The following is a 19987-nucleotide window of genomic DNA, read 5'->3' as shown; positions in this document are numbered from 1 at the left end:
TCCAAAGATGTTTTGGGAGGAGTAGTATTTGGGTTGTAGTGTTTTTTTCTGGACAATATCATCTCAGTGTGAGAGTTGGGAAGGGAATGTGTGTGTGGCCTCCCTTTGGGGTGGAAAGGATAGAGCCTTTCCAAGGGGTTCCAAGGTGACCAATCTGTGTTCTAGCTTGGAGGATCAGGTCTGGCTTGGTATTCAAGTGGGGTTGTAGGATCAGGACTGAGGAGACCTCTTCAGGGTGACGCATGCCTTGGCACTGTCCACTAGAGCTGGTTATACTGTAACTTTGTGTCAGTGGCCCAGAACTACTTATTTCCAGGTTCCAGGAAAGATACTTCCTCCCCTACCACAGGAATCAGGGGAGGGAAGATGAGCAGGAAGGCCAGGAGGCCTTGGGGAGCTTTGGGAAAGTGAATGCCTCTGGAAGGAAGGAATAAGGGTGTGGTCAGAGAACCGGGGAGGGTGGGCCAGCTGGACCTCCCAAGTCCAGCTTGGAGCCTAGAGATGTGGAGAGGAGGAGCCTAGGGGAAGTCCCCTTCCCCGACTCACTGCTGTCTCATTCTGGGGAGGGGTAGAGAGGAAACAGGGACAGGCCTCCTACCTCTCAGGTGACACCTTCTCTTCAACCAACCAGGCCCAGCCCGGCTGGGGGAGGAGGAAGGAGGGAGGAGAAAAAAGGAGGGTAATAGAGGCAAGAGGGGTGGGGAAGGGCCTGATCTAGTAGGTCCACTGCAGTCCTGTTCCAATCTGGGCCAAGGGTCAGCTCTGAAGGATGGCTTTCACTTCTCTAAGGAAAGAGGCTGCTTCAGTTAGGGGGAGGGCATTGCGGGAGAGGCTGAGCAGGGATCGGGATGGATGGGGGATACGCTGTTTTGGGGAGTGTTTTGGTGTGTATTTGGGGCGAGGGGGACCTCCACGAGGCTCTTTTCCTCCCTGAAGGCCAGATGGTTATGAGCCTTGTGGGCGGAGGGGCTTCTGCAAACCCCATCCCCAAAGAACAGTGCCAAAGGTCTGGAAGGCAGCCTCATTCACTACTTGAGCCCACTTCCAGTGTGTGGGAGAAGCATCGATTGTCAAGCTGAAGGTACCTGGCTCCTGTGTTCCTCTCCTGCTGTGATTCTTGGGCTATTTCTGTCTGTACTTTCTCTCCTCAAACCTTGGACACTTGTAAATTTTAGAAACCAAAGAGGAGCCTGTGTGTTCCCTAGGCCGCCACCATCCCCACCAGGTTGGCCGGAGGAGTCTTGCTGGTGCAGGACCAGATAGAGGGTGACCCTGTGTGGGGAGGACAGGCTGGGCCAGAGGATTTCAGGCCCATGCTGGGAATAGGGATTGGGCTGAAGAAGCCACCAAGAAGCAGCTTCAGTCTGGGGGACAGAGGCAAGGGAATTGGGCATCAGATCTGGGATAATGAGTCCCAGTTCCTTGGGCTGTCTATATCTGAGAAGTATTGGGGTGTTGTTCTTTTTATGTTCTTTGAACTTGAAGTCCCTGTTTACATCAAGGAGGCCCTGCCTTCAGCTCACTTGCTCAATTCCCTCTCCCTTTGGCCAAGAGACAAAGCGTGATTTTGGCAGATGGGGGGGGCGATGACAAAAAGGAAAGGGGGGGAGGGGCTGGCTGTGGATTAGCCACTTTCAAGACTTCAAGAAGCCTTGCCTCAATTCTGAGGGTCCCCGTGGCAGAGGAGCATGACCTGACACCCCTGATGTGTAATGCCTGGCTGGCGTAGTCATAGAATATAGAATTTCAGAGCGGGCAAAGGGAGTCAGCTGATTTAGCCCCTTTAACTTTCAGAAGTGGGACACTTTGGGTCTGGCAGACCAGGAGAGAGAGGAAGGTTGGGGAAAAAAAAGAAGATAAAAGAGGCAGTGGACTGGGAACTATTATTATTTAATATAGCAATAGCAATAATAATAATATCTCACAGTTACATCTAGATTTTCAGCTTATAGTCCAAGACACTTACGCGTCATAGATAAAATGAATTTCATTCTCATTTTACAGATGAGAAAAATGAGGCTTACGGGGCTTATGGGGAGAGGGAATACCGATTTGCTCGGGTCACTGAGCATTATGAATTCAATTCAAAGAGTGCCTGTTTAAGGACCAGAGACTCTCACACTTTTATCTCTGTGTTCCTTAGTCTGGCATCTGGTATTGTGTCTTATGTATAGGTGAATAAGACGTTTTGGTTGAATTGAGAAGGCTGAATCCAGCAGGTGAGTCCAGGTCCTCTCACTCTTTTTTTTTTTTTTTGGCTAGGCAATGGGGTTAAGTGACTTGCCCAGGGTCACACAGCTAGTAAGTGTTATGTGTCTGAGGCCGATTTGAACTCAGGTCCTCCTGAATCCAGGGCCAGTGCTTTATCCACTGCACCACCTAGCTGCCCCATCCTCTCACTCTTAAGTGTTGTGTTTTCCCCTCCTCTGCCATGGGTTCTAGTTTGGCTCTGCCATTTTATTCCTTGCCTGATCTTGGAAAAAAACACTTTTCCATTCTGGGCCTTAGTTTCTTCCTCTGTAAAATGACCAGATGATTTCTTCATTCTATGATATAGGATGACTATCTGGATCCTCGTGGGTTCAGGTCCCTCACAGAAGGGAGGAACCAAAGGGGGTCACTTCCAGGGTTCCCTGGAGTGGGAGGAGTGGGGTATCCCAGGCCTCTCAGAGCTTTGACTCTCCCGCCCCAACACCCTTGCCCTCCCTTGGGTTGTCATGTTTAGATTTTAATTATTGATGATTCTGGGTCTTTCTTTTTTTTCTAATGCATCTCTCTGATGGAAGTTCTTGAGCTAATGGGGAAAATCAATAGGTTTTAATTCCTAGTGGCTGTGAAGCTTTCTCTAATCTTCCAGTGGCTAGGCCCATCTGCAGCGGCTGGTAGAGTGGGGGCTGGGAAAATTAGGCCTGTGTACTATTCCCTACTTGGAGGAGCAGGCCAGCGCCTCAGGATGGCCTTGGGGCCAAATAGTCTTGGTTCCTTTCACCCTTATCCCAGAACATGGGAGTCTCTTTATTGGACTCTCTGGCAGTGGAATTAGCCTAGTCCTGGGATATGGGGTGGGTACCTTCAAAGTCCTTAGTTCTGCCTTGGGAGCAGCACCTTGGGTGGCAATTTATGAGCTGATGACCTGACATCCCCTTGTAAGACCCCAGTGAAAGCCCTGGCTTTCTAGGGAACCTAATCCTTGTGTATCTTGGATTGCTTTCATCTTAAGAACATGGAAGAAAAAAAAAAAGAACATGGAAGACCCTGAATCTTTGGTTGAGCCTTATCCTAGAATGTCCTGTTCATATATATGTCTTCCTTCTTAACAACCCCCTCCCTATTCCCAGGCACTTGGAGATGGAATGCTGGAAGTACACCTGAATAGTTTATTTCTATCTGACAGGTGTAACCTGTGTCCCCAAACTGTATCTCTGGGCTCACTCAGGTTCAGCCTTGGGGGCTTCTCAATAATAGTCTTTAGTTTGGGTTTCTACCCAATAATTTCCCAGGGATCATCAGTATCTGGCTCAATTTCCTGCTTTCACATTGTCCTCATTTAACCTGCTTACACACCAAGCAAACAAGTCTTGGGACACTGAACAAGCTTATTACATATGTAACACAGGTTAGACCTTTGGGGACCACTTCATAGAGCTTGTGCTAAGTTGCCCTGGCCTCTCAATACTTGGGGCTGAATGCTGAAAGATTTGTTTTTTGGCATGGTGAAGCAATTTCCTAAATAGGCCCTTGGTCTTTGGAAGTAAAAGATGTCTTTGGTCCAAGAAAATTGGCCAATTAATCTGGAAGAGCGCCTCATTGTCCACTAAAGAATGAACACATCCTCTAGCTCTCAGAACTCAGAGTATCTATCTCCCTGACCTTCCCATGAGGTATGGGGAAGGAGCTGCCCTTTTCCCACAGTGGCAGCATGTCAGCCTCAAGCATGATGGCCAAAGCCTGTGCTGGCTTAAGGGAGCCTAAGAATTGATCTCAAAGCCCTAGCTGTCGGGTCTGCTTAATGTCCCTTTCCTGAATATGGGTGACTCAACAGCAATCTTGAAATGGACGTTTCTAGCATTGTAGGTAATCTGTGTGTGTGTAAAAAGTTGGAAGCTCCTGAGTCTTCCGTTGATATTGGCTGAACTTCTGCAGGAGGCCCTCCAGAATTATTTCAGTGTCTCTTGGAGAAGATGATGGACAGCAGGAAAAGCAGTCCAAGCTGGCCTGGCTTACGGGAAGGCTTTGGAGGGATTGGTTTGGACAGCGAAGGGCCACAGGGAAGGTGAAATGCCAGTTAAGCAGGCCACACAATGCTTCCTGTTCAGAGATTACCTTCAGTACTATGCTCTAAGAAGGACATGACAACAGTTATGTGTTTTTACTCTTGCTTGTGTGAGTCTTTTGTGTTTAACTTTTCTTTTGTATAGAGGAAATTGATAGCTGTCCTAGATTTGATTTGATTTTCATTGTACATAGAATACCTTTCTTATTCCTCCCTTTTGGGGAGACCTTAGACATGAGCCAAACCTCATCTTTAAATGATTTTTCCCTGGGGTTCCAGGATCAGGGTATTAAGAGCCAGAGAATTAAATAAAAGGGCATGACCTATCTATTTGGAGGGTAGGCTCTCCCAGTCCCTAACCTGGCCTGAGTACGAGCCCAGAGCTGAAAGAGGCCCCTAAATGGGAGGTGGAGAGAGCCCCAACCCTTTCGGCCCAGCAGTGGTTCTGGGTGTGTGTTGTTATAGAAAACAAAGAACATATAAAGTATAGTTGAGAAAACTTCCCTTCCCTCTCTGGTGGGCCCCCTTCATTTCCAGTCACTCCAGTCTTTAAGCATGACCTGGGAGTGGACTTCTACTTTCATCAGGGAAACAGCTCAGGGTCTCTAGACTGAGGGGTTCTCAACTTTTTTTTAATATCACGGTCCCCTTTGGCAGTCTAAAGAAACCCTTCTCAGAATAATTTTTTTAAATGCAGAAAATAAAATATATAAGTACAAAGTAAACCAATTATATTGAAATACATATTAAAAGAACAATATATATTAAAAGAACAAAATCATGGACCCCAGCTAAGGAACCTTTAGGAGTCAATCCCCTTCCCAAGTGATTAGCACTTGGCTTTGCATATTACCCTGAAACTCTAGGAAACCTGAGGATAGTACTAGAAACACTGAGAAGGAAGAAAGGAGGTAGGGAAGGGAAATGGAGGCCCCTGCTGCTAGCAATCTTGGCATTGCTGGTACTGAAAATCTTCATGTCCTGTTACATGAGGGACACAGGAGGGAGGGAAAAGCATAGGGAATTTCTGTGCCTCTTATGACCACCTTCCAGAGCTAGATCTAAGACTTTTCCTTGGCTCAATAAGACAGTTTCCAATCCAGGGCTCTGCCCCACTACAGCCAGAGAACTTGGATAGCAATAAATGCTAGTGTCTCTCTACTACCTCCAGGATAAAATAGAAACTCTTCTGTTTGGTTTTTAAAGCCCTTTATAAGACTTACATGAACCGATGCATAATGAAGTGAACAGAACCAGAAGAACGTCATATACAGTGACAGCAGTATAATTTGATGAAGAACTGTGAATGACTTAGCTATTCTCAGCAATGCAATGATCCAAGACAATACCAAAGGACTCATGATGAAGCATATTATCTGCCTCCAGACAAAGAACTGATATGGTTTGAATACAGATTGAAGCATTCTAAAAATAAAGTGAAAACATTTTTTTTTACTTTTTTTTTCATTGGGCAATGGGGGTTAAGTGACTTGCCCAGGGTCACACAGCTAGTAAGTGTTATGTGTCTGAGGCAAGACTTGAACTTAGGTCTTCTTGAATCCAGGGCTGGTGCTCTATCCACTGCGCCGCCTAGCTGCCCCTGAAAACATTTTTTAGGAAGTCCTTTGTAACCTGGCCCTAACCTCCCTCTCTAAATTCATTCTAAAGCATTCTCCTTCCTGCACTTTGTAGTCAAGCCAAAGTGGATTCTCGCTCACACATGACATTCTGTCTAGTCTCTGTGCCCTGTCCCAGTATGCTGTGATAAAAGATACATCAGACAAGGAGTGAGAAGCCCTGGTTTTGAGTCATCCCCCCTTCCCTATGCCATCCCTCCCTTTAAAAGCTATGTGACTTTGTGCAGGTCATGTCACCTCAGTTTAGAGCTGGAAGGAATCTTAGAGGCTAGAATCCAACCCTTCATTTTACAAATTGGGAAGATGAGGCACATTAAGGTTTAAAGTAACTTGCCCAGGATCCCATAGCTAATAAGTGCCTGAAGTGGGATTTGAACTCAGGTCTTCCTGGTTCTAAGTCCTGTGCCCTCTCCACTCTACCACAGTATGTAAAATGAGTGGATTGGATCAGATAACCTGTCTCTGAGGTCCTTTTCAGCTCCAAATCTATGATCCTATGATCCACGCAATGGAAATTACTATCTACCAAAAGGCCTGCTGTGGAGCTCAAATGAAATAATGTAGCTAAAGTGGCACTAATGTTGGGGGAGGGGGTAATTTTGATTTTATTCTAAACTTAGTAACCATCAAGAAAGCCAAATATTCCAATAAACAAAAATTTCAATGATCATGTATATACCACAAACTCCAAATTATTTACTTTTAAGGCAATGTGTATTGGTTTTGTAGGGGGTTCATAGGGCAATCAATCAACTTGGCGAAGTCAAAGGGAAGAAAACCATTGTGTGGGGCTTTATATGTGAAGGACAGAAAATGTGTAGTCTACTAGGTATAGGGAACATCCTCACAGAGTGATTATGTTTTACACAGCCCTGGCTATTGATTAGGCAAAGGACTTTGACATCATCTCCCAATAGAAGGCAAAATAGGCACATCTACCTTAAGGTGACCTCCTTGATGAGGGCTGGGGGAGTAAACTGATCCCGAGTACTTGTTTACCTGATGGAGGTGAAAAGGGTGCTGGACTTGGAGTCAGGAGTGCCTGGGTTCACATCTGTTCCTGACATTGTGGGGTCATAGATATATGCAAAACCTTTACAAAATTTAAAGTTCTAGGGTGATAGCTATTATTGCAACCCGTTCACACTTCACTGAAACTGATTAACTGTCAGCTTTGGGGATATTTGGATTGGTTCAGACTAGTGAGGATGGAGCCACCCCTTTGTACTGGGTTGTTCTGTGTACAAAGGGAGCAGATTGAATTACCGGAGCTGGAAAGAGCTGATCGTGGGCCAGAAAACCAAAGACCTGAAATATGACTCATCCCCAAGGAGGTGAAGGCTACACGTAGGCATAGTCCCTCCGGGACCACCAACAATGTTAACAAAATAAAATTTAAAAAAGGAACATCTTGTTTATTGCCTACTCTTCCTCGTCCCGTTGGGATTGATTTTTCTTGTTTCTTTCTGAAAATGTAAAGCACTTTCTCAACTCTCTTCCCACTCCAGTCCATTCTCCCCTCAACTGTCAAACTACTGATTTGACTGAGCCTGCTTTCTACTCAGTAAACTCCAGTGGCTCCCTATTATCTCCAGGATCAAATACAAATCCTCTGTTTGGCTCATAAGTTGGCCCCTTCTTATCTTTCCAGTCTTCTTCTACCACACTGCCCTTCATACGCTCTACAACTTTGACTCTGGCTTCCTTGCTGTTCCTCAAACAAGACAGGTCATCTCCCAACTCCCTACATTTTCACCGACTGTTCCCCATGCCTGCAATTATTTCCCCCTTCATCTCATCTCCTGCTTCCCTGATTTCCTTCAAGTTTCAGCTTAAGAAAGAAGCTTTTCCTGGTCTTCTTTCATCTTAGTGCCTTTCCTCTGAGATTATCTTTAATTTGTCCTGTATAGATCTTGTTTGTACATAGTTCACACATTGTCTCCCACATTAGACTGTAAACCCCTTAGGGCAAGGACTCATGCCTTTCCTTGCCTATCCCCAGTACTTAGCACAGTGCCTGGAACACAGTAGGTATTTAATAGATACTTGGTCACTTGACTTGTTGCATGAATGTCAATTATTAATCTTGATACCAGGTGCTTCATTAAGCCCCATCCTCTCCCTTTCCCAGACTCAGTATTGGTTTTTAAAATAAAAATAGCATTTTGCTTTGGTCCAGGGTTTTTATTTCTACAAACTGCTCCTACAACCATTATCTCATGCAAGCTTCACTCATTGGGTCAGTGAGATTGGTAGTCTAGGTATTTTTATCCCCTGGGAAACAGGGCTAGGAGAAGTGACATGGGAGGGCCAAGGTTACAAAGCTAGTTAAGGGCAAAGTCAGGATTGGAACACAGGCCAATGTTTTTTCCCTTTAGACCACACTGCCCTCTAATGGCAGTTGATTGAATTAACTTTTGGGATGTCATGTTCACATAGAGATTGAAGCCCACTAAACTTCCCAAATCTTTTTCAAATAAATAGTTGCTAATCCAAATCTATCCCTAAGAAGATTTTTTGAACCTAAAGGCAGGACTTTATTTTTATCTCTATTCATTTTTGTTAACTGGAGTTCCACAACCCCTTACTCCCACTTCCATGAACATGTCTTTCCCCCTATACAGTCAATCAACAAGCATTTATTAGATACCTATCATGTCCCAGGCACTGTATTAAACAATACAGATACAAATTAAGGTAAAAACCAGTCCCTGTTCTCAAGGAGCTCACAGCCTAATGGGGGAGACAATATGCAAACAACAATGTATATACAGGATAAATTGATATATAATACAGATGTACACAACATGAAAAAACAATTGACAACTACAGACTGATTTCCTGTGATGACTTTCCAGTGACTGAGGCTACGCCAAACATAACTAGCAGGCTGGGAATTAGGAGGACAGTATTCTTTGCCCCTTTGGGACTATAAAGCAGAGAGACGAATTATTGTTGGTCCTTTTTTATTTTCCCTGCTCAGAAGACGGACTTCCATGCATCCTTTGGAATTCAGAGGGAGGGGCACCTAGGTATTTACACAGTCCCTTCCCCTTATTAACTGGTAATGTGCCTTGGAATAGCAGTGAGTATGTGGGAATTCAATGTTTTCTGAGCCCAAGTGGGAGACTGGAGCTGGACTTACTTCCTGGTCGATGGGATGGCAGTATCTAGGGCCCTAGATTCTGTTCCTACAAAAATTCATGACAAAATCAGACATGGGCTTGCCCACTTGACCCAATAATGGGCCTGAACTCCAACTTTCTGTGTAAAGAAAGAAAGATTTTGATCTTCTGAGCAGCATGATTCCAAAATCTAGTCTTCTAGCTGAAGAAAGAAGAGTTTCTAAAGCCTTGAGAGTTAACTTGTAGGTGACCCCAAGAATGAATTCTCAAATTTGAGCATTTGAAGACTTGGCCTTTTAGAAAGAGATTTCCTGAACAATGTACCTTCCTAGAGAAAGAAGAGAATCATTATTGGGCCAAGTGCAGATCTTTTTTCGGGCAGGACTCCCTCAAGGTTGTTATCGATCCATCAATTAGCCTCCTTTAGATCCACTTTCTCTGTTTGCCTGAGGTCATATTTCCAGGCTCCTGACCACCTCATCACAAAACCAGCTCCCTATGGCATATGAGGAAAGTAGGTGGGGGCAGGAGGAACTGCTCAAGTGGACTGGGGCAGATCAGCAAGGGAAGAAGAGAGGATAAGGGTGGTCTGTTCTTTGAGTCATTGATGTCATTTTCCTTCCAGCTCTAACTATCTGGAATCCCTTGTGGGTGGACGTAATAGATCATCATGGCAGAACCTTTGCCACTAACTAAAGGGGTACTCAATGGTAGCTGTAGCTTGTTTCTGAACGACAACTTTCTGTGTAAAGGAAAGGGAATTTTAATTTTCTAGGTATTATGATACCCGAATCTAGTCTTCTAGCTGGAGTTTTTCCCTACAGATACTACAAGATATTACATGATACTACAAGATAAGTAATACATATATTATTATCCTTATTTTGCGGATGAGGAAACTGAGACTCAGAGAGATGAAATCACCTACTGAAAGTCACACCCCTAGTATGGCATCAAGGTCAGCATCTGAACATAGGTTTGTTGATCCTAAGCCTAGAAAAGTTGCCACTGCTCCCTGCTACCTTTAACACATCCAGGAAATGTCATTGGTAAACTGGAGCTTAGGGGAGGTTAAGGCATATTGAACAAAAAATTCTAACCAAACCCTTCACTAGGGCTCATAGTAAACTATATGTGAGGACATATTATCTTTCCTGCCTCCTCCCTCCAACGTAAGACACGAGTTAGTCTTTCAGAAACACACTCTCAAACATTTGTCTATGAATGGAGCTGAGGTCAGTTCTCATCAGTAGCCACTAACCTATGATAATATAAAAAATAATCTTACTCATGATACCTTTTGTGTTTACATCACATTTGTTTCTTTAAAAGTCTTTTATTATGAATTTAGTAACCAAGAAAAACAAACATTTTCATATATAAAGAACAAAAAAGAGGATTGTATATGAACCCATGAACTTGTTTACATAGTTTATTTAAGTGTATATTAAATTTAACAAGGAAATAACAATATTGATGACCATGTTTGTGTCCCCTTCTGAGCTTTTTTTCTATGCATTTAAAAATGTTTTATTGCTGCTCTTTTCTTTCTTTTTTCTACATCTCTATTACTATCCACTAACTCATCCTCCCAAGTAACTGAAGTCCTTCCTTGTAACAAATAAGTAGTCAAGAAAAATCAATTAACACATTACCCATGCCTGAAAATCTATGTCTCATTCTCTACCTTCACCTCACTGCCAAGAAGTAGGAGGTATGCTTCATTATCATCAGTCTCCTAAAATTGTAATTGATCCTTGCACTGACTGGAGAGAGCTATAAAGTCTTTTCTTTTTTCCTTCCCTCCCTTTCTCCTTCCTTCTTTTCTTTCTTTCTTTCTTTCTTTCTTTTTCTTTCTTTCTTTCTTTCTTTCTTTCTTTCTTTCTTTCTTTCTTTCTTTCTTTCTTTCTTTCTTTCTTTCTTTCTTTCTTTCTTTCTTTCTTTCTTTCTTTCTTTCTTTCTTTCTTTCTTTCTTTCTTTCTTTCTTTCTTTCTTTCTTTCTTTCTTTCTTTCTTTCTTTCTTTCTTTCTTTCTTTCTTTCTTTCTTTCCTTCTATAGCCAAGCAAAACAAATTCTCCTATTGGCCATGCAAGGCTCTCTGAATATTTTCATTTCTGACTATATCCCTCCTCCTGCTGACCCATTTAACATTCCTACAAAACAACAATTTAAAAAGAAAGAGGAAGAAAGCTTTCAGCAAAACTAACCACCACATCCACCATCTCTGAAGGTATATGCAATATTTCACATCCACAATTCCTCGCCTCTGCAAGAAGGAAGAGGGGCAGAGGTGTGTGCTGGAGCCAGCTCTAACCAGCTTGGGAGTAGACTGTTCAAGTCTCAGTGTGAGCATTTACACTCCAGAGATTTCAATCTACAAATCAAAGCTTGATTTTCTTTGTCTTGTTGATTGTCTAGACTTAAGAAAGTGTTAATAATGAGATTAAATATTTTAAAGATGTGTGTTGAAACATTTCCCTCCCCACTCCCCTCTCTGAGTTGTTAAACATTTGCCAGCACATCTTTGTATTGTTCTATAAACATTGCTTGAGTTCAGCAGGAGTGCACTAGAAGGCTCAGGGAATGAAGTTATCAGCAGACTGGAGGCTGGATAACATTAATCTGACAATAATGTCAGATAATAGTGATGATGATGATGGTTACTAGCATTTACACAGTGGTTTAAAGGTTGCAAAGTGTTTTATCCATTATTTCACTTGAGCCTCACAACAGACCTACAGGGAGGTGTAATTTTTTAAAACACTCTTTTGAGGCCAGTTTAAGCTATCAAACTGCACCAGCTCAAAACATCTCTGAGTCCCTCTAGTCCCACAAAGATATACAAAGACAAACAGAAACCTGCAAAGGATTTCTGTTCTCCCAGGGACATAAAAGAGCAGCTCTGTTTTCCCTGGACCAGAATCAGGAGGCACTGGCCAAGAAGTAAACATATACACAGCCTGGAGAAAATAGGGCCTGGCTAACAGATGCTGAATGACCATTTCATGGCAGAACGCATTCAACAAAAAATCAACAACATTAGGAAGTAGCATTCTCTCTCTAGCCACTCTGACTGAATACTTAGACTCACTGGTTGGAGTTCTTCAGTGGGTGGCTGACTACTTCTCCTCTCAGGGCTCTAGGGGTAACCCTGAGGGATGATAGTTTCTAACAGTCATTCATGAGTCCCAATTGGTGTGTTCTCCACAATCAGCTAGTTGAGGAAGGTATAGCAAGAAGAGCTGCTATAAAACATCCCCCCCCAACTTAGGGGTATACTCTCTTCTTGCATACACAGGATCCCCAGAGGAAATAGGCTCAAATTTTAAGTACAATGATAGTGAGGCACATATGCAGAAAGCATGTGTGACTCCTGACTCTAAAAGTTCTCACCTTTCTTCATGGAGTTTTCATGAAGATCCCCTTAGGTGTAACTAGCTCATCCATCTATCTATCTATCTATCTATCAATCTATCTAGTTTAGGCAATTGGGGTTAAGGGACTTGCCCAAGGTCACACAGCTAGTAAGAGTCTGAGGAAGGTATAGCTTATTGTTGGGACAAGCTACTCTGCTTATACTGGGCCATCTTGCTCCTTTGGTGAGCCAGGCTGTTCTATTGCTAGTGCTTTTTCCTGTCTGCTGCTTAGGTGTTAGGGAAAGGGAAGATGCCAGGTATTGTCCAGCTTTCAAACTGGCTCTTTACTGGATCTGATTGCTGCTCGGCTAAGTTGCTCCTCGGCTGGAGCAGGCTGCTTTTTTGCTGCTGCTGGCCATCTTTTCCTCCCACTTATGCTTGGGTGCCAAGGAAGGGGAATACATCAGCTGTTGGCCTGCAATCTTTCCAATCTATGCAATGCTCACAAGATACCCATTTGGGCATTTCCATCTCAAGATTGCTCCTCAGTCACCTCCTGACTCTTATGGTTATTGGTATCAGCTATAGTGGACTCAGTTAATGAACCTAGTCTCTAGTGCAGAGGTTCCCAAACTTATTTGGCCTACAGCTCCCTTTTAAAAAAGTTACTCGGGGGCAGCTAGGTGGTGCAGTGGATAGAGCATGGGCCCTGGAGTCAGGAGGACCTGAGTTCAAATCTGACCTCAGACACAATACGTACTAGCTGTGTGACCCTGGGCAAGTCACTTAACCCCACTGCCTAGCTAAAAACAAAACAAAAAAGTTACTAAGTCTTTCAAATTTGACTATTTTTACAATCTTGCTATTACTGCGTACATTGTTGTGCTGTTTTTGCTTACTTCATTTTGCATCATTTCATATGAGTCTTCCCAGGCTTCCCTGAAACCATTCCCTTCATCATTTCTTACAGCACAATAGTATTCCATTACATTTGTATACAATCATTCATTCAGCCATTTCCCAATTGATGAGTAGCCCCTCAGTTTCTAATTCTTTGACACCACAAAAAGAGCTGCTACAAATATTTTTATACCTATAGGTTCTTTTCTTCTTTCTTTGATCTCTTTGGGGTACAGACCTAGTGGTAGTTGTTGTTCATCCTTCATTTTCAGAGGACCAATAATATCATAGGTGATGTCTTGACTTGGGCATGAATTGGATTTAAGTGAAGCAGAGTTATACAAAATCATTACCTTCACTTTCTCTTCCAGAGTTATCAAAATCCAGTAGCAGGACAAAAGTCACAAGTGACTGGAGGTAGTCTGGGATGCAGTGGATGACCTTGGCATTTTTGATGCCTGGCCAAGCTCTCAGTGCTCCACAGCACCTGCTTCAGCTGCCTTCATGGTCATTGGAGCAAGTTGTTCTCATCTACCCATTCCATGGGGGAAGTCTTCATATGCTTGGGGTAGACATCCCCCTCATTGACACTTTTGAGGTCTATTGGTTACGCTCAACCTGGTTTAGCTCATCTACCAAGACGGTTTACCAGGGTGTGCCCACCATACATGCTACAGCTTCCTGGAGCCACAAGTAAGAGTTGAGTAAAGGTGGACACCAAAAGTAGGTGAGCAGCCCTAAAAAGGGCTTGGTAAGTCCTCATAGCAGAGGTACTTGTCCTTCCTGAATACCTTTTGGGCATATCTATGAAGGGCTTTAGATGTCAAACTGAAAAGTTTGTATTTTATCCTAGAAGAAAATGGGAGTCACTGAAGATTCTAGAGCAGGGGAATGACATGGTCAGATGTGCTTTAAGAAGATTATTTTGTCAGTTGAGTGGAAAATGGATTGGAAAGAAGAAAGGATAGAGGCCCAATTAAGAGGTGGTTGTGATGGTACATGAAAGGGGACGTAAGGGATTGAACTAGAGTGGTTGCTGTGTGAGTGGAGAGGAGGGGATGGTTATAAAAGTAAGTTGTAGAAGAGGTAGCATTGATAAGACTTGGCTACTAATTGAATATAGGGGGTGACTGTGAGGGAAGAGACTATTTTAAGGCTGACATTTTAAACACATATGATCAGCAGGATGGCAATACCTTTGACCCAAATGGGAATTTGGGAAAAAATAGGGAAGTTTGGGGTGCAGTTAATCGAGGGGAAGATAATGAGTTCCATTTTGGACACATTGAATTTGAGACGCCTATGGGACATTCAATTGTAAATGTCCAACTGGTAGTTGATGATTTAAGACAGGAGTTAAGAAGAGAGATTAGGGTTGGATAGGTAGATCTGGGAGTCATGTGCATAGAGAGAATAACTTAATTCTTGGGAGTTGATGAGATCACCAAAGTGAGCTCAGGATGGGATCTTGGGATAACATGTACAGTGAGGTGATGGGATTTGAGGCTGATCCAGCAAAGGATTAGGAGAGATCAGATCGGCAAGAGATGAACCAGGAGAGAGAGAGAGAGAAAAGTCACAAAAACTCAGTGAGGGGAAACCACCCAAAAGGGCCGCTGGGCCAAGTGCTGAGAAAAGGTCATTATATTTAGTGATCAAAAGATTTTTTTGTAACGTTGGAGAGAGCAACTTCAGTTGGGTAGTGAGATAGGAAACCAGATGGCAAGGGGCTGAAAAGGGAGTGGGAGGAGAGGAAGTAGAAGCAGTAAGTGTAAACAGTTCCCCCCCCCCCCCCAGGAATTTAGAAGTAAAAGGGAGGAGAAATGTATTGTAGGCTAATGGCTTGAGGTTGGACCACGTGGAGATTTTTTTTTTTAAACACTGGGACACCTGAGCATGGTCTACTAACTTTCTGTAGCCCTCTATAACACTGGACCTGGGCAGTTGGAATGCTTCCTTCTAGTCCTAGCCTCCCCATTAACTCGCCCTGTGTCTGTGGGTTCAGTTGCCTTGCTTGGAAAATGAAGATTAGAAAAAAAAGAATAATCTTGAGGTCTTGCAGTTTAGCGCAATGGCAAGAATGCTGGCAGGCTCTGGCGTGGGGAGGAGGAAAAGGAAAGGAATAAACATTATTGAGCATGCACCATGCATAAGGTGCTGCAGTGTTGTTGTTCATCCTTCCCGAAGGGGACCAACGCCATTAGGAGGGTGACGTATTGACTTGCAAGTGAATTGGATTTAAGTGAGGCAGGGCTGTGCAAAGTCACCAGCCTCACTCTCTCCTCCAGAGCCATCTGGATCCAGTGGCAAGATATAGATCAGGAGGACTGGAGATGGCCACAGATGTAGTGGGAAGACTTTGGCCTTTTTAAGCTAGGGTCTTTCCCAGGTCTCCGTTTGTCTGAGGCAACACCCATTCAGTGATTTAAGACTAGGTAAGAAAATCCAGGCACTGCAATAAGCACTTTACAAATATTTCATTTGATCCTCCCAACAGCCCTAGGAGGTAGGTATTATTATTATTATTATTATCTTCATTTTACAGTGGAGGAAAAAGAAGTTAAATGACTTGCCTAAGGTCACACAGCTAATAAATGTCTGGAGTCATATTTGAACTCAGGCTTTCCTGACTCCAGGATCTATTCATCGTGCCACCAGGTCAGAGGACCTGAGTTTGAATTCCAGCTCTGTCACCAACTAGTTGTGTGACCTTGGGTAGTTGCTTAGCCTCTCTGGACCTCAGTTTGTTCTGTAGAATAAGGAGGCTGTACCAGATGACCCCATCTCTTCTGCAACTGTGTAGAGACTAACTTCAGGTAGGATAGGTTTATCTCACTGTCAAATGTCACCATTTGTTCTGTCCTGGAATGTATCATCTAGGACCAGATGCATCTGTCTGTCAGGAAAGCCATACTGGAACAGCTTTGGTTGTTGTTGTTCAGTCATTTCAGTCGTGTCTGACTCTTTGTGACCCCATTTGGGGTTTTCTTGGCAGAGATACTGGAGTGGTTTGCCATTTCCTTCTCCAGCTCATTTTACAGATGAGGAGACTGAGGCAAACAGGGTTAAGTGACTTGCCCAGGGTCACACAGTTAGGAAGTGTCTGAGGCCAGATTTTAAGTCAGGAAGATGAGTCTTCCTGACTCCAACCTGGTCCTCTATCCATTTCACCACCTAGCTGACCCTGGCTAAACATTTGTACACACTGTATTATGGATGTAGCCACCAGGGGGACTTTGTGAGCATTGCCCGAACCTATTGTTTCCCCAGGCGTTCTGTGACCTTGGCTCTAAGCCTCGGGGACTGTCTCAGGATCCAACCCTGAAAAAAAACCCACTCTAACCTTATCCAAGGTAGGCGCCGCCCTAAGCAGGGGAGCTGCCACTTGAGAATGGATGGGGCCGGACAGCTGGATTGTTGACTTAGCTGACTTCTCCCTGAGCTACCTACATCCTTGTTCCCCCATCTGTGGTGTAGTGGAACAAGAAGCCCCGTCTTTGGAGTCAGGGGACTTGAGTTCAAGTCCCATTTGAGTGAATGTAGGCGAATTTTCTAAGCCTTAGTTTTCCCATGTGTAAAATGGAGAATAATGTTTATATCAGCCATCTCATAAGGCTGCTATGAGAAAGGTGCATTATAAAACTGCACAGTTTGGTATAAAGAGGAGCTACACTTCTTATTCTTGTATGTTCTATCTTCCTAGCTTGTTGCTTACAGATTAAGCAAAAATAGAGGGAACATTGGAGCACTGCCTCCCCCGCTCCTCCTACCCACCCCCCAGCCTTGCCTGGAGTTTAGTTGGGCTGTTTACCTTCAGGCAGACTTGGAACATCCTGAGGATATCTGGGTCCCCCTGGGTGTAGCTTGCTGGGCTTGAATCTGCCTGGTTGCTGTGGAGATGGCCACAGGGAGTGGGGGCTGGGGATAGCAGAGGACTGGAGGCAGTAGGGAATTGCTAGAATAAAAGAGCTCTTAATGAAATACCTGCCTCCATCAGAACTCAGCCCGAGGGGATGCTGGCCATCGTCCTCTTCTGGCAGTCTCTGCTGCCTTGGCAGTTCTGAAATAATTTCTTCTCTCCTGACTACTCAGGGGAAGCTAAGAGGGGTGGGTGGGACTCAATGCTGGGAGGCAACCAGAATCTCAAATTCGAGATTCCCTAGGCTGACCTGATCTCCAGTATTCCCCCATTTACCCAGCAGCCTCACTTGCTACTAGGAGACAAGTGGGCCCTAGTAGGCTTTAAAGTAAGTGTCCTCATGACCAAAGGTAGTGGGGATGGAGACGAAAGAGTCAGAAGGCCTGGGTTCAAGACCTAGCTCTTATCTTTACTTTTTATGTGATCACCTTATGAGCCTGTTTCCTCATTAACCCCTTAGAATTGCCTAGCTTCCTTTAAGGCTCAGCTCAAGTACCATCTCTTATAGGAATTATTTCTACTCCCCAGTTGCTAATCTCCCTAAAGTGGCTTTGTGTTTACTTTGTACATATTTTATTTTTACCACCATTTGAGTCCCGGGGTCCCTCTGACAGTGGCTCTGGGCTCATATGGTCCCAGTTCTGTCCTGGGGGCTTGATTGTCAGAAAGGCTCAGTTACTCATTGGTTCTGCTCCTTCCTTGGAAAAGAATTTCTCTAGGGACATTAATGGACAGCTAGACAGTGAAGAGGATGGGCCTGTAGTCAGGAAGACCTCAGTTCAAAACCATTCTGAGACATTTACTAGCTGTGTGACCCCGGGCAAGTCACTTATCCTCATCTGTAAAATGAGCTGGAGAAGGAAATGACAAACCCCTCCAGTATCTTTGCCAAGAAAACCCCAAATGGGATCACAATGTGTCAGACACAACTGAACAACAAGGGACATTAATAAAAGAAAGTTTAGGTTGGTTTGTATCTAGGATTCCTCCAATCGAAGATAACAGAATCTACATCTTATAAAGGTATGATATGGATATTGGACAGCTTTTTACTTCCTCTGCCACAGAAAATACATGGATGCCAAGGATTCATAGGTGAGCACAAACTGTAGAAACAAAAAATACTCAAACAGTTGATTATATTCCCATAAGGTAAAGACCCTTTGTAGGATTGCTAAGCAATTTCCCATTCACCCCAAATCTGCATCATCCAAGCAGCTCATAGCAATTATCATGGAGGTCCAGATTTCATGCCAATCATGGCATGGCTAATCCTTCAGGTGCAAGATTCTTTTGTTAGTGGTCTTCTCCTCCAGGAAACACACTATTAAAGAATCCTCTCCCTGTGTGTGTGTGTGTGTGTGTGTGTGTGTGTGTGTGTGTGTGTGTGCAACCAATTTGAGAAGTCAGGAAATCTAGAATATAGGATTACCCATGAAAAAACCATCATGGTTGGAAATGTTCATTTCTCAGTATTGTTTGTCTTTGACTTATGATCAAAAAAGGAAACCGAAAGACTGGAGAGGGTGGGAAGGAACTCAAGGTACAAGAACTTCAGTCTCAGGCCTGCTGAGGAAGCACTCGTCTCCTATTGCCAATGTGCTTCTTCTACAAGTTGTCATTGCTGCTGGGGTGAGGAACAGAAATCTCTGTCCCTGTCGCTAATTTTGTTGTACTCCGGTTTGAAAGTCAGAGAAGAGAAAGTGTAAAAAGGGGTCCCTCAAAAGATCATTTCTCCTGGTGCTTAAAGACCAGAGATGGAAAAGTTTCATCTAACAAATTCCATCCCCATGACCCTCAGTCACCGATCTTTTTTTTTTTTTTTGTAAGGCAGCTGGGGTTAAGTGACTTGCCCAGAGTCACACACAGCTAGTGAGCGTTATGTATCTAAGGTCAGATTTGAACTCAGGTCCTCTTGACTCCAAGGCCAGTGTTCTATCCACTGCGTCACCTAGCTGCCCCTCACCAATCATTTTCAACACAGCTCATAGTCACTGGGGCCCTAGCAGAAGAGCTCGTTGTGAACTCCCAGTGAAACAAGGTTCTGAGTATAGTTGCAAGGGAGTTATCCAAAGCCAAGGTGTACTCAGGGAACACCACACCACCTCCCATATTGCTCACAGGCTTATCCCTTTAATAACTTTCTTTCTGGGTTCAAAGGCAGTCTAGCAACATGTCTATACTCTTAAACATATTCAAAGCCCTCTCTCTAATTGACTCCAACCCCCTATTTTTTTTTCTCCCAGGGATTGACTTCCCCTTTCTCATTCTCAGAATCTCAGACTGATAGGATTAGGTGAATCAATGTTGATGTCTATGCCCTTTACTGGGCATATTAAATCTATGGAAAATACTGATGAACGTTCAAACAATGTGTAGAAAATTGCAGTAAAAGATTTCAGAGTTGACTCCTCCTCCCAGACAGTTTGAGGGGACAGTGAAAAAACAGACTGACGTTTGAACGTGGGTAGAAATTTCCCCATGGGCTATGCTCTGTGGAAGCAGGGAGAAGACAGAGCTGTGGACTGGACTTTGTCTCCCCAATGGTGCATCTCTTGGTTCAGTCCAATCTGTTCTCTCCTCCTCCAGCTAGATCCAGTTCACTCACAGGCATGTATTCATGTATGCTTTTTGACTTTTCTGCCTCTGCCACTCTCCAAAAGGAAGTCTTTCCATTGCAGGGGAAGCACCCACATCATGAGCTACCTGTCAGATTTGGCAAGAGTAGCATGAACAGTTCACAAGACCTTCCCGCTCTCTGGTTCCTAAGCAGATGT

The 19987-nt window shown here is 43.9% G+C and overlaps 1 long non-coding RNA gene across 1 annotated transcript; it reads left to right on the top strand.

Moving 5' to 3' along the window:
- Positions 1-916: 916 nt before the first annotated feature.
- Positions 917-5507, top strand: LOC114043675. The gene is made up of 3 exons (XR_003569140.1): positions 917-1081; positions 2175-2219; positions 5480-5507. It is a non-coding gene; the product is annotated as an uncharacterized LOC114043675 (long non-coding RNA).
- The last annotated feature ends 14480 nt before the right edge of the window (positions 5508-19987 follow it).

This window comes from Vombatus ursinus, unplaced genomic scaffold, assembly GCF_900497805.2.
Source record: "Vombatus ursinus unplaced genomic scaffold, bare-nosed wombat genome assembly UNPS02014770.1, whole genome shotgun sequence".
In the NCBI taxonomy this organism is placed as follows: domain Eukaryota; kingdom Metazoa; phylum Chordata; class Mammalia; order Diprotodontia; family Vombatidae; genus Vombatus; species Vombatus ursinus.
The sequence above is the reverse complement of the archived record's forward strand: the minus strand, read 5'-3'. Positions and strand labels throughout refer to the sequence as shown.